Source organism: Trachypithecus francoisi, unplaced genomic scaffold (assembly GCF_009764315.1).
Source record: "Trachypithecus francoisi isolate TF-2019V2 unplaced genomic scaffold, Tfra_2.0 Lachesis_group8, whole genome shotgun sequence".
NCBI classification, from domain to species: domain Eukaryota; kingdom Metazoa; phylum Chordata; class Mammalia; order Primates; family Cercopithecidae; genus Trachypithecus; species Trachypithecus francoisi.
Genome location: NW_022681473.1, coordinates 115,137,904 through 115,152,679, shown reverse-complemented (window position 1 = coordinate 115,152,679; position 14,776 = coordinate 115,137,904).

Below are 14,776 nucleotides of genomic sequence, written 5' to 3'. Positions count from 1 at the left end.
TAAAATAAAAATATAAAAATTTTAAAAAACAAAATAATAAATAGTAAATATATTGTATCTTCCATATCATTTTCTTAATAACATTTTTTCCAGCTTACTTTATTGTAAGAATACAGTGTATAATACATATAACACACAAAATGTGTGTTAATCAACTGTTTATTTTTGTTTTTGTTTTTCAAGAGCACTCTGTTGTCCCAGCTGGAGTGCAGGGGTGGGAACATAGCTCACTGTAACCTGAACTCTTGGGCTCAAGCAATCCTCCCACCCCAGCCTCTCCAGCAATTAGGACTAAAGCAGGCCACCACATCCAACTCTTTGTCTAGACAGGGTCTCACTACATTGTCCAGGCTAGTCTACTGTTCATGTTATCAGTAAGGCTTCTGGTCAAAAGTAGACTATTAGTAGCTATGTTCTGGGGGAGTAAAAACTTCCATTTGGATTTTCAACTGTGCAGGGGGATTGGCAATCCTACTCCTCATGTTGTTTAAGGGTCTATATAAAACTTATAGTCACATCCACTCTTATTGTTGATGTTGGTAATTTGTCTTTTTTCTCTTTTCTTCATTATAAGTCTAGCTAGAAGTTTATCCATTTTCTCAATTTTCTTCATAGAACGAACTTTGGGCTTTATTAATTTTCTGTTTGTCAGTTCTCTTTTTCATTGATTTCTGCTGTTATCTGTTGTTTCCTTCCTTCTACTTATTTTGGGTTTACTTTGCTCCTCTTTTTTTAACTTAAGGTGTAATATTAGGTCATTAATGTTATACCTTCCTTCTTTTTCTATAGATGCATTTTAATGTCATAAATTACCTTTTAGTTACTGCTTTAGCTGCAAACAAATTTTAATATATTGTATTTTACTATCATCAAGTTATGTTTTCCAATGTCCTCTGTGACTTCTTCTTTGACAATAGATTATTTAGAAATCTGTTTATTAATTTCCAAATATTTTCTATATATCTTATTATTTATTCATAATCTAATTCCCTCATGATCAGAGAGCATGCTCCATATGATTTCAATACTTTTAAGCTACTGAGGCTTGATTTATGACCCAACATATGGTCTATCTTGGGTAACAAAAAAAGCTGTGCATAGTTGTTAGGTATAGTAGTCTATGAATATTAATTTGATCACAATGATTTATTGTGTTTTTGAGATAATTCTATATCTTTAGCAGTTTTTTGTCGAGTAATTCTAGCAATAACTGAGAGAAGGATGCTAAAATTGTGATATAAAATTGTGAACTTTTCTATATCTCCTTTGAATTCTATCAATATTATATTCATATATATTAAAGCTCTATTATTAGGTGCATAACCTTTTAATATTGTTATGTATTGTGTTATGTATGAATCCACCCTCTTGTCATTATGAAATGTGCTGTTTCATCTCTGGTAATACTCTATCTTTTTTTTTTTTTTTTCTGAGACGGAGTCTCAATCTGTCGTCCAGGCTGGAGTGCAGTGGCGCAATCTTGGCTCACTACAAGCTCCGCCTCCTGGGTTCACACCATTCTCCTGCCTCAGCCTCCCGAGTAGCTGGGACTACAGGCGCCTGCCACCACGCCCGGCTAATTTTTTTGTATTTTTAATAGAGACGGGGTTTCACCATGTTAGCCAGGATGGTCTCGATCTCCTGACCTTGTGATCCGCCTGCCTCGGCCTCCCAAAGAGCTGGGATTACAGGCGTGAGCCACTGCGCCCGGCTGGTACTTCTCTATCTTAAGGTCTTTTTTCATTTGATATTAATGTAGCCACTGTAACTTCCTTATGCTAACTCTTTGTATATCTTTTTCATTCATTTTTCTTCAAATCATTTCTATCTTGACATTTAAATTGTATCTCTGGTAGATAGTATATACTTGTGTCTTACTTTTTAAATTTATTTTTATAATTTCCACCTTTTAATTGGAGTGTTTAAAGTCCACTTATACTTAATGTAAGTTTTAATAAGTTTGATTTAAATCTACCACTTTATTATTATTATTCCTGTTCATGCCTGTTTCTTGTTTCTCATATTTACCTTTCCAGACTTTTAAAAAATTATTTTCACTTTAGAATTCAATTTTCACTTGTCCATTAGCTCTTTTGGTTATATCTCTTCATTTTATAATAGTTAGTAGAGATTATGATATATATCTTTAATTTCTAGTAGCATAATTAGATTTAATATCAGACCATGTTATATAATATGTAAGAACCTAGTAATTATATGAATCTATTTACAGCTCTCTGGTCTTTTGGGCTTTGATTGCCATATGCATTACATACACCTACATTATAAACTCCACAATACAATATTATACTTTTAGCTTAGTTAGTTATATGTATTTTTCAAATTTAGATTAAAAATCAGACTTGTGTATTTCCTCCTATACTTCCCATTTCTACAGTCTTTGTATCTTCTTGAAAATCCAAATGTATATCTGAGATAGTTTTCTTTCAGCCTGAACAACTTCATTTAGTATTTCTTGTCACGTATATCTGCTCGTGATAAAGTCTCTTTGTTTTTGTTTATCTATAAACAATATTTATTTTGTCTTCATTTTAGAAGGATACTGTTAGAATAAGTGCTGGTTGGCAGGTTTTGCCTTCAGCACTTTAAGGAAATTCTATAGTCATCTTATATAATGTTTCTCCAAGAATTGTGTCATTTTTCTTTCATTGCTTTGAAAATTATCTTAACCGTTGGTTTTTAACAGTTGGAATTAATGTGCTAGGTGTGATTTTTTTTTTTGTCTTTCTTTGTCCTCCTTAGAGTTTTCAGAGCTTCTTAAATCTGTGAATTTATGTTTTTACCAAACTTGAAAATGTTTTAGTCTTAGTTTATTCAACTAGTATTTCTGCTGTGTTCACTTTTTCCTCTCCTTCTGACATTCCAATTACATGTATGTTAGAGTTTTGCTATTGCTCCACAGGTCTCTGGGACTTTTTTTCTTTTTAAAACTATTTTTACTCTATGTTTTTGAACTGGATAATTTTTATTGCAGTATCTTTAAATATACTAGCACTTTCTTCTTTCTCTTGCCATAGCCAATATGCTGTTAAGCTTATCTGTAGACATTTTTATCGCAAAATTTTACTTCACTGTGTTTTTTATTCTAAAATTTTCATTTTATTCTTCTTTATAATTTCTCTTTCTTTGATGAAATTAGTTTTATTCATTTGCTATCAGTTTATTTTCTTTTACATTGCTGAAAGCCATAACAGCAGCTTTAACTCTTTATCTACTAGATCCAATATCTGGTCCAGTCCCCATTGATTCATCTTTCTATGGAATACAGGTTGTCACATTTTCCTTTTTGCCCTATGTCTGTAAGTTTGAATTGTATTCTAAACACTGTGTGCTGTAGATCAGTTATGTTTCCATGAAGAGTTTTAAATTTTTTGTTTTAGTAACCAATTACCTTAACTGCACTCAGACTCAAAGCTCAATCAATTTTTTTGTGGTAGGCAACTGAAAGCTCTGTTCTTTCCTTTATGCCACAGCTGGAGTGCTTAAAGTATGCTCTTTGAATGTACATTTCAGAAGTGACTCACATATTTGGGCAAAGTTTGTTTTTACACAGAATGTGAGGCTCCCCCTCTCCGGCTCTCTCCTTTCAAGAATCCCCCCTCCTCTTCAATTCTGGCTGCTACAAATGCTCTGAATTCTGTTCTCTGGCTCTTCTACATAGGATGATTGAGGTTTTCTATCCAAGTTTATCCCACCTTACCTGGAATGTATACTAGGGTCTGAGCCCAAGGAAAAAAATTAAAACAAAACATAAAATTAGAAATGTGATAACAGGTTGAGTAACATTGCAGAAATTTTATTGACAAACCTATAAATTAATTAGTAATATGGGAGAAGTCAAAGATACACACACAGTGTTGCTTTCATTTAAAAAGACTTTCTCCTCCTTCCACACACATAAAAGTCAATTCATCCCTCCAGGCATAGCTCAAGCTTCTTTGCCCACTCCACTGTTTCTCATTTCTACAAAACATCAGGCTGGCACTGCTTTAGATTGCTTTTGCACAGCATATATCTTGCATTATCCAAGCTGATTTCGGTCTCTCTGAAATTAGGCAGCATGCTTTATACATTTTTGTACAGTTATGTCTATCACAGCAGAAGTACTCCGTAAACACTTCTGGATGAATTTCTTATTTCACTAATCTTACATCATAGCGTCTCTGATAATAGAGCAAGAGTTCTGAGGCATTGCGAAGCCTCGCCGTGATTTCTATATACTTGCTAAACCTCATCTCAGAAGAAATTGCTACTCCTAACATCAAAGTTTGTTGATCGATTTATAGTATCGGGTTTTGTCCAAGTTGTCCATTTTAAAGGGACAGAAAAAATACAGCACTGAGAAGAGGAAACTATTCTATTTGAGTAGCTAAAGATCTGTAGAAATCTACTAGACTAGTAAATACATCTCTTTAGAATGGCTCTAGCAATACTAGGCCTGTCTCAGATGGGAAGAAGTGAAACAAAAGAAAAGCATTGTCTGTAGCTATAGGGCACTCCCCTTGGCCCTTACCTGTTGATATTGGTGCAAAGAAAATTATATGCAACTCTTAAAGATGTTGATGCACTCGATTGCTAGCATAATGAATGTTAATCTGCAGCTGTTCCCACCCAAACGCTTCTTAGTATAAACAACGAAATGCACAATGATAATAAATGGAGACTGTGCACCTCTAGAAAGTTTCCAGAAGGCAGCAAATTGAAATAGCACAAGCCCCAAAGCAGTAGTAACAGAAGAAAGCAACAGCCAAGATGCCTTGGATCCCAGTGCCCTCAAGAGCTCCCAGTGAAGCCAGTGGAGAAGGCAGCTGGAATTCTTTATGGAAAAGTCCATGACTAGGTTACAATTTGGTGGAGCCAGTTCTGAGGTTACATACACATACATACACTTTGTCCCTTCTTGCAAGGAATAGAAAGGAACTAGTCTTAAGACACTTACTAAGACACTATAAAGTCTACAGCATTCAGCAACTTCATCTCTTCATAATACCATGGATGGCCCGACTGAAGGCAAAGAATTGTTTAGAAAGCCTGTAAACTAAGGACGGATTAGGGGAAGAGCAGAGGCAATGGTGGGATAAGAATAGGAGCACTGCAGGTGAATTGCCCTCCACAGCACTGCCCTGCACAGCTCCCCTAGCTACACAGGTGGCAATGCAGTTGAGTGTCCCCTCCAGCCTCTCCTGGATTTTGGCTAGTGAGCCCTGTATCCACTGTTTAGGAAATAACACATGAAGGGAGAACAGGGAGACCATTCGGGATCCTTCTTACTCTAACCTTACAGAATCCTCCAGGACCCTAGGGTGATTCTTTGTTCAACACAAAGAATCAATTTACTTCCTGGCCTCACTCTCCATTACTTGCCAATGAGCTCCATGAGGATATGGGATCCACCTAAGTCATCCTTGTTACCATCGTGTCTAGCAGAACAGAACTTGGCACAGAGCAGGCACACCATACATGCCTCTTACTAGCTTCATGCCTTGGTTTCCTTATCTCTCTTTAAGCACAAATAATTAAAATACTTAACTCACAGGATCTCACTGTTATGATGCATTAAGTGAATTTAAACATTTAAAGCATGAAATCAATGCTAGGCCATAGTCAATGTCCAATAAGTGATATTCATTATTATAATAGTTGATATTACTATTATTATTATTATTTTGAGATGGAGTTTCACTCTGCTGGCCAGGATGGAGTGCAGTGGTGTGATCTCGGCTCACTACAACCTCGGCCTCCTAGGTTCAAGCTATTCTTTCTTCAGCCTCCCAAGTAGTTGGGATTACAGGCAAGCACCACCATGTCCGACTAATTTTTATATTTTTAGTAGAGATGGGGTTTCACTATGTTGGCCAGGCTGGTCTCAAACTCCTGACCTTAGGTGAGCAGCCCGCCTCAGCCAATATTATTAATATTATTACATCGAGTCACTGCAGCTTGTCCTTTATGAAAAAAAAATTGTGATTTTCAAGACACCTAAAAAATCCTTCTTTTTAAACATATCCCCCTTATTGAAATCAAAATTTTATGTAAAGATTAAATATCCTTCAATAAGAAATTTTCTCCTTTAATTATTGATCTTTCTGAATAGAAAACCTTTGAGTAGAGAAACACCTTAAGTCTCTAAAACTTTGGTAAGTTTGAGGGGGGTTTTCTAAATTAATTAATTTTATTTTGGATTCAGGGAGTGGGTCTGCTTGTTTGTTACATGAGTATGGAACACTGCTGGGAATTGAGCTTCTAGTGTATCTGTTACCCAAATACTGAATAATTGAATTTTTCAGCCCTCACCTCCCTCCCACCCTCTCCTCAGTGTCTATTGTTTCCATCTTTATGTCCATGTGGCTCCATTGTTCAGCTCCTACTTGTAAGTGAAAGCATGCTGTATTTGGTTTTCTATTTTTTAGTTAATTCTCTTAGAATAGTGGCCTCCAGCTTTGCCCATGTTGCTGCTAAGGACATGATTTCATTCTTTTTGAGTTGTTAATATGGCTTTTCCCTAGACAGAATTGAAGCACTGAGAATCTTGGGGGTAGGGTATGAGGGTACTAATATAGAAACTATTAGAGAAAGGTAATGGCAAGAGGGATGCAGACAAACTTCTCTGGGACTCCATTTTTTTTATTTATAAAAAGGTGGCTGGATAAGCAGTTTCTAATGTGCTTTCATTTCTAGCAAGTCATAAGCTCATGTAATAAGAATTTGCTTGAGTTTAAAACTTCATCTAAACTCAGACTTACCAATTTTTAGGATAAAATCCAACTAGAAAAGCCAGTTCTCCTGGTTTTACTTTGAAACTCAGCCTTCTGATTATCTCAGCTTCCATTTCTTTGTCTGTCAAATGGGTTGAGCAGAAAAACTGAGACCGTCTCGTGCAGTGTGGCTCGCAGTGGAGAAGAGAACTGTTTCCGGTGTCTGAGTCAAAGTCAGCAACTGTGCAGCCTACAAGCCTCTGCCCAACTGTTCTTTGAGTTCTGTATCTTGGTGTTATATGTAAGCAAGTTCTTCAGTGCAAAATTACTTTGTTCCTGAATCAGTTATGTGTATGTGTGTATGTGAATATGTGTACGCGCATGTGTATGTACACAGGCAGGCATAGCATTGCAGAACAATGCTACCTTAGAATATTCTTGCAAACATTAGTTTATGAAGCTATAATGTATAATGTCCATTTTACAGGTAGAGAAAATTACCTAGAGTCCTACCCAAACATTTTCCCATGGGCCAAACCTGAGCACTCGGCCTGCTAGCTACACACTTGCGAATGGGTTCTTATACTTTGTGAGTGGGCGTCCCCCAGGAAGCATGCAGTTACATCTTGAGAATGAAATCACATATTTTCAAGGAGGAGCGAGTGATTGTAGGACCAACATCAAATTATGCTGATTCTACTTCCCCTCAATCCCACCTCCAGAGAAAACCCACCCCGAGCTGTAAGATACTGCATATTCCTCAAAGAGCAATTCAACAATTAGGGCCAGAAATCCTTCAAATAGGAAAGATTACCAAAAAAAAAAAAGGGCTGGTGTGACATCTAAAGATGCAAATGAGACCTCGTATATAACATGGCACCTGGCTTCACTGAAGGGGCCCAGATTCTCACTCAGCGTCCCCCAGCCTGGCAGGACCCCAACACGGTTCCAGGCTGTGCCCACATTCTGTTTTCTGCCTGCCGGGAAGATGAAGATTCCCTGTGGGTATTTTCAATCATTCAGCCACCTCACCTCCAGACTTCAGAAAAACAAGAGGTGGTAGGGATAAAGTTAGAATGCCAAGCCTTTCCCCCTACCTCTTTTAACTTTTCAAATAGGAAAGAAAAAAAGGTAAAAGTGAGCTGTTGGCCGGGCGCGGTGGCTCAAGCCTGTAATCCCAGCACTTTGGGAGGCCGAGACGGGCGGATCACGAGGTCAGGAGATCGCGACCATCCTGGCTAATACGGTGAAACCCCGTCTCTATTAAAAAATACAAAAAACTAGCCGGGTGAGGTGGCGGCGCCTGTAGTCCCAGCTACTCGGGAGGCTGAGGCAGGAGAATGGCGTAAACCGGGAGGCGGAGCTTGCAGTGAGCTGAGATCCGGCCACTGCACTCCAGCCCGGGCGACAGAGTGAGACTCCGTCTCAAAAAAAAAAAAAAAAAAAAAAAAAGTGAGCTGTTTTGGCTGATATCCAAATCAAAATAGAAAGAGCCGAGGCCCTGCTAGAAAGAGTACAGAAAAGGGCCTCTTCTATCCAGAAGTGAAGAATGAGGCATTTATGCTTGCCAGGGGAATCTGAAGAAAATATTTATTTGCTGAAGAGCTGTCCAGGCCCCTGGGGTTCTTAGCTCGATGACCTCATATTGGCTGTTCTGGACAATCTAGCAAATTCAAACACAGAAGCGCTACAAGTAGGAACCAACCTCCCCGCGACTGTGCCTTCCAGCCCTGAGTAAGAAATGGCAGGAAGAAAGATGGTTCATAAATGCTGAGCCAGGGAGCCCTGGGCCCCAGTTGTGGAGGATGTGCGCAGCCCTGCCAAGGATAAAAGTCAGGGAAGCTTTAAATCTCATCGTAGGCCTAGAGGAGTAGAAGAACCTTGGCAGTGACAGCAAAGGTGGGTTCACATAGCAGGTGGTTCACTGAACCTAGTATGACATGATGCCGAGTTCTCAGAGGGATGTGCAGGGCTGAGCTAAAAGGCACACGTTCATCCAGAAAGGGGATGGCACCAGAAGGGAATGGAAGCTAAGCCACTGCTGCTGGAGGATCAGAGAGTAAGGGAAGACGAAGGGAAGCTTCCATTTGTGAAACAATAGCTGGCAGTGGGGCCACCATGGGAAGAGCAACCACAGGCAAAAGCTCAAAGCCAGGCTTCTGGATGACAGAGGCAACCAAATACCCACCGAGAGTGAGTGTTCGGCGACTGGCTCTCTATCCAGCATCTTCCTCTAATCTTCCTAGAGGTCACTTAGCAAAGAATAGAAAGTGCTGGGGCTGAAGAATGACTTTCCTGGGGAAGGCTACTGCGAGGAAGTTGTTTAAGTTCCATAAAATCTGACTCCGATCAGTACATTATTTGCAGCAATATGGCAACAAACCACACGTTTGTTAAATTTAGAAGAATTTAATAGATTTTTAACGATAGAAAATTAGGGGAACTCTAGACACAAAGGTTTGTTAAACAGATAAATTTAGTCGAAGGATTGCAAATTAATAAATGACCCAGTGCTAAACATGAAACTGGGTCCAGAATTTATTTGAAATATATTTGGATGTCTTCAGAAGTGGCACACAGTTTTCAGTCTCCCAGTTCAACACAGTCCCCAGCATTCCCTCTTGCAATGAACAAATACCTACCCAGCATTGTAGGTATTTGTTCTTTTTTTTTTTTTTTTATACTTTAAGTTCTAGGGTACATGTGCATAACGTGCAGGTTTGTTACATATGTATACTTGTGCCATGTTGTGTGCTGCACCCATCAACTCGTCAGCACCCCTCAATTCATCATTTATATCAGGTATAACTCCCAATGCAATCCCTCCTCCCTCCCCCCTCCCCGCTCCCCATGATAGGCCCCGGTGTGTGATGTTCCCCTTCCCGAGTCCAAGTGATCTCATTGTTCAGTTCCCACCTATGAGTGAGAACATGTGGTGTTTGGTTTTCTGTTCTTGTGATAGTTTGCTAAGAATGATGGTTTCCAGCTGCATCCATGTCCCTACAAAGGACACAAACTCATCCTTTTTTATGGCTGCATAATATTCCATGGTGTATATGTGCCACATTTTCTTAATCCAGTCTGTCACAGATGGACATTTGGGTTGATTCCAAGTCTTTGCTATTGTGAATAGTGCCGCAATAAACATACGTGTGCATGTGTCTTTATAGCAGCATGATTTATAATCCTTTGGGTATATACCCAGTAGTGGGATGGCTGGGTCATATGGTACATCTAGTTCCAGATCCTTGAGGAATCACCATACTGTTTTCCATAATGGTTTAACTAGTTTACAATCCCACCAACAGTGTAAAAGTGTTCCTATTTCTCCACATCCTCTCCAGCACCTGTTGTTTCCTGACTTTTTAATGATTGCCATTCTAACTGGTGTGAGATGGTATCTCATTGTGGTTTTGATTTGCATTTCTCTGATGGCCAGTGATGATGAGCATTTTTCATGTGTCTGTTGGCTGTATGAATGTCTTCTTTTGAGAAATGTCTGTTCATATCCTTTGCCTACTTTTTGATGGGGTTGTTTGTTTTTTTCTTGTAAATTTGTTTGAGTTCTTTGTAGATTCTGGATATTAGCCCTTTGTCAGATGAGTAGATTGCAAAATTTTCTCCCATTCTGTAGGTTGCCTGTTCACTCTGATGGTAGTTTCTTTTGCTGTGCAGAAGCTCTTTAGTTTAATCATATCCCATTTGTCAATTTTGGCTTTTGCTGCCGTTGCTTTTGGTGTTTTAGACATGAAGTCCTTGCCCATGCCTATGTCCTGAATGGTACTACCTAGGTTTTCTTCTAGTTTTTTATGGTATTAGGTCTAACATTTAAGTCTCTAATCCATCTTGAATTAATTTTCGTATAAGGAGTAAGGAAAGGATCCAGTTTCAGCTTTCTACTTATGGCTAGCCAGTTTTCCCAGCACCATTATTAAATAGGGAGTCCTTTCCCCATTTCTTGTTTCTCTCAGGTTTGTCAAAGATCAGATGGCTGTAGATGTGTGGTATTATTTCTGAGGACTCTGTTCTGTTCCATTGATCTATATCTCTGTTTTGGTACCAGTACCATGCTGTTTTGGTTACTGTAGCCTTGTAGTATAGTTTGAAGTCAGGTAGCGTGATGCCTCCAGCTTTGTTCTTTTGACTTAGGATTGTCTTGGCAATGCGGGCTCTTTTTTGGTTCCATATGAACTTTAAAGCCGTTTTTTCCAGTTCTGTGAAGAAATCATTGGTAGCTTGATGGGGATGGCATTGAATCTATAAATAACCTTGGGCAGTATGGCCATTTTCACGATATTGATTCTTCCTATCCATGAGCATGGTATGTTCTTCTTCATTTGTTTGTGTCCTCTTTTATTTCACTGAGCAGTGGTTTGTAGTTCTCCTTGAAGAGGTCCTTGACATCCCTTGTAAGTTGGATTCCTAGGTATTTTATTCTCTTTGAAGCAATTGTGAATGAAGTTCATTCATGATTTGGCTCTCTGTTTGTCTGTTACTGGTGTATAAGAATGCTTGTGATTTTTGCACATTGATTTTGTATCCTGAGACTTTGCTGAAGTTGCTTATCAGCTTAAGGAGATTTTGGGCTGAGACAATGGGGTTTTCTAAATATACAATCATGTCATCTGCAAACAGGGACAATTTGACTTCTTCTTTTCCTAACTGGATACCCTTAGTTTCTTTCTCTTGCCTGATTGCCCTAGCCAGAACTTCCAACACTATGTTGAATAGGAGTGGTGAGAGAGGGCATCCCTGTCTTGTGCCAGTTTTCAAAGGGAATTTTTCCAGTTTTTGCCCATTCAGTGTGATATTGGCTGTGGGTTTGTCATAAATAGCTCTTATTATTTTGAGGTACGTTCCATGAATACCGAATTTATTGAGCGTTTTTAGCATGAAGGGCTGTTGAATTTTGTCAAAAGCCTTTTCTGCATCTATTGAGATAATCATGTGGTTCTTGTCTTTGGTTCTGTTTATATGCTGGATTACGTTTATTGATTTGCGAATGTTGAACCAGCCTTGCATCCCAGGGATGAAGCCCACTTGATCATGGTGGATAAGCTTTTTGATGTGCTGCTGAATCCAGTTTGCCAGTATTTTATTGAGGATTTTGGCATCGATGTTCATCAGGGATATTGGTCTAAAATTTTCTTTTTTTGTTGTGTCTCTGCCAGGCTTTGGTATCAGGATGATGTTGGCCTCATAAAATGAGTTAGGGAGGATTCCCTCTTTTTCTATTGATTGGAATAGTTTCAGAAGGAATGGTACCAGCTCCTCCTTGTACCTCTGGTAGAATTCAGCTGTGAATCCATCTGGTCCTGGACTTTTTTTGGTTGGTAGGCTATTAATTATTGCCTCAATTTCAGAGCCTGCTATTGGTCTATTCAGGATTCAACTTCTTCCTGGTTTAGTCTTGGAAGAGTGTAAGTGTCCAGGAAATTATCCATTTCTTCTAGATTTTCTAGTTGATTTGTGTAGAGGTGTTTATAGTATTCTCTGATGGTAGTTTGTATTTCTGTGGGTCGTGGTGATATCCCCTTTATCATTTTTTATTGCTCTATTTGATTCTTCTCTCTTTTCTTCTTTATTAGTCTTGCTAGCGGTCTGTCAATTTTGTTGATCTTTTCAAAAAACCAACTCCTGGATTCATTGATTTTTGGAGGGTTTTTTGTGTCTCTATCTCCTCCAGTTCTGCTCTGATCTTAGTTATTCTTGCCTTCTGCTAGCTTTTGAATGTGTTTGCTCTTGCTTCTCCAGTTCTTTTAATTGTGATGTTAGAGTGTCAATTTTAGATCTTTCCAGCTTTCTCTTGTGGGCATTTAGTGCTATAAATTTCCCTCTACACACTGCTTTAAATGTGTCCCAGAGATTCTGGTATGTTGTATCTTTGTTCTCATGGTTTCAAAGAACATCTTTATTTCTGCCTTCATTTCGTTATGTACCCAGTAGTCATTCAGGAGCAGGTTGTTCAGTTTCCATGTAGTTGAGTGGTTTTGATTGAGTTTCTTAGTCCTGAGTTCTAGTTTGATTGCACTGTGGTCTGAGAGACAGTTTGTTATAATTTCTGTTCTTTTACATTTGCTAGGAGTGCTTTACTTCCAATTATGTGGTCAATTTTGGAATAAGTGCGATGTGGTGCTGAGAAGAATGTATATTCTGTTGATTTGGGGTGGAGAGTTCTATAGATGTCTATTAGGTCGCTTGGTGCAGAGATGAGTTCAATTCCTGGATATCCTTGTTAAGTTCTGTCTCGTTGATCTGTCTAATGTTGACAGTGGAGTGTTGAAGTCTCCCATTATTATTGTATGGGAGTCTAAGTCTCTTTGTAAGTCTCTAAGGACTTGCTTTATGAATTGGGTGCTCCTGTATTGGGTGCATATATATTTAGGATAGTTAGCTCTTCCTGTTGAATTGATCCCTTTACCATTATGTAATGGCCTTCTTTGTCTCTTTTGATCTTTGATGGTTAAAGTCTATTTTATCAGAGACTAGGATTGCAACCCCTGCTTTTTTTTGTTCTCCATTTGCTTGGTAGATCTTCCTCCATCCCTTTATTTTGAGCCTATGTATGTCTCTGCATGTGAGATGGGTCTCCTGAATACAGCAGACTGATGGGTCTTGACTCTTTATCCAGTTTGCCAGTCTGTGTCTTTTAATTGGAGCATTTAGTCCATTAACATTTAAGGTTAATATTGTTATGTGTGAACTTGATCCTGCCATTATGATATTAACTGGTTATTTTGCTCGTTAGTTGATGCAGTTTCTTCCTAGCCTTGATGGTCTTTACATTTTGGCATGTTTTTGCAATGGCTGGTACTGGTTGTTCCCTTCCATGTTTAGGGCTTCCTTCAGGGTCTCTTGTAAGGCAGGCCTGGTGGTGACAAAATCTCTAAGCATTTGCTTATCTGTAAAGGATTTTATTCTCCTTCACTGATGAAACTTAGTTTGGCTGGATATGAAATTCTGGGTTTAAAATTCTTTTCTTTAAGAATGTTGAATATTGGCCCCCACTCTCTTCTGGCTTGTAGAGTTTCTGCCGAGAGGTCTGCTGTTAGTCTGATGGGCTTCCCTTTGTGGGTAACCCGACTTTCTCTCTGGCTGCCCTTAAGATTTTTTCCTTCATTTCAGCTTGGTGAATCTGGCAATTATGCGTCTTGGAGTTGCTCTTCTCGAGGAGTATCTTTGTGGTGTTCTCTGTATTTCCTGAATTTGAATGTTGCCTGCCCTACTAGGTTGGGGAAGTTCTCCTGGATGATATCCTGAAGAGTTTTTCCAACTTGGTTCCATTTTCCCCCTCACTTTCAGGCACCCCATCAGACGTAGATTTGGTCTTTTTACATAATCCCATACTTCTTGCAGGCTTTGTTCATTTCTTTTTCTTCTTTTTTCTTTTGGTTTCTCTTCTCGCTTCATTTCATTCATTGATCCTCAATCGCTGATACTCTTTCTTCCAGTTGATCGAGTCGGTTACTGAAGCTTGTGGATTTGTCACGTATTTCTCGTGTCATGGTTTTCATCTCTGTCATTTCATTTATGACCTTCTCTGCATTAATTATTCTAGCTATCAATTCTTCCACTCTTTTTTCAAGATTTTTAGTTTCTTTGTGCGGGTACGTAATTCCTCCTTTAGCTCTGAGAAGTTTGATGGACTGAAGCCTTCTTCTCTCATCTCGTCAAAGTCATTCTCTGACCAGCTTTGATCCGTTGCTGGCAATGAGCTGCGCTCCTTTGCAGGGGGAGATGCGCTCTTATTTTTTGAATTTCCAGCTTTTCTGCCCTGCTTCTTCCCCATCTTCGTGGTTTTATCTGCCTCTGGTCTTTGATGATGGTGACGTACTGATGGGGTTTTGGTATAGGTGTTCTTCCTGTTTGATAGTTTTCCTTCTAATAGTCAGGACCCTCAGCTGTAGGTCTGTTGGAGATTGCTTGAGGTCCACTCCAGACCCTGTTTGCCTGGGTATCAGCAGCAGAGGTTGCAGAAGATAGACTATTGCTGAACAGCGAGTGTACCTGTCTGAATCTTACTTTGGGGCTTCCTCTCAGGGGTGTACTCCACCCTGTGA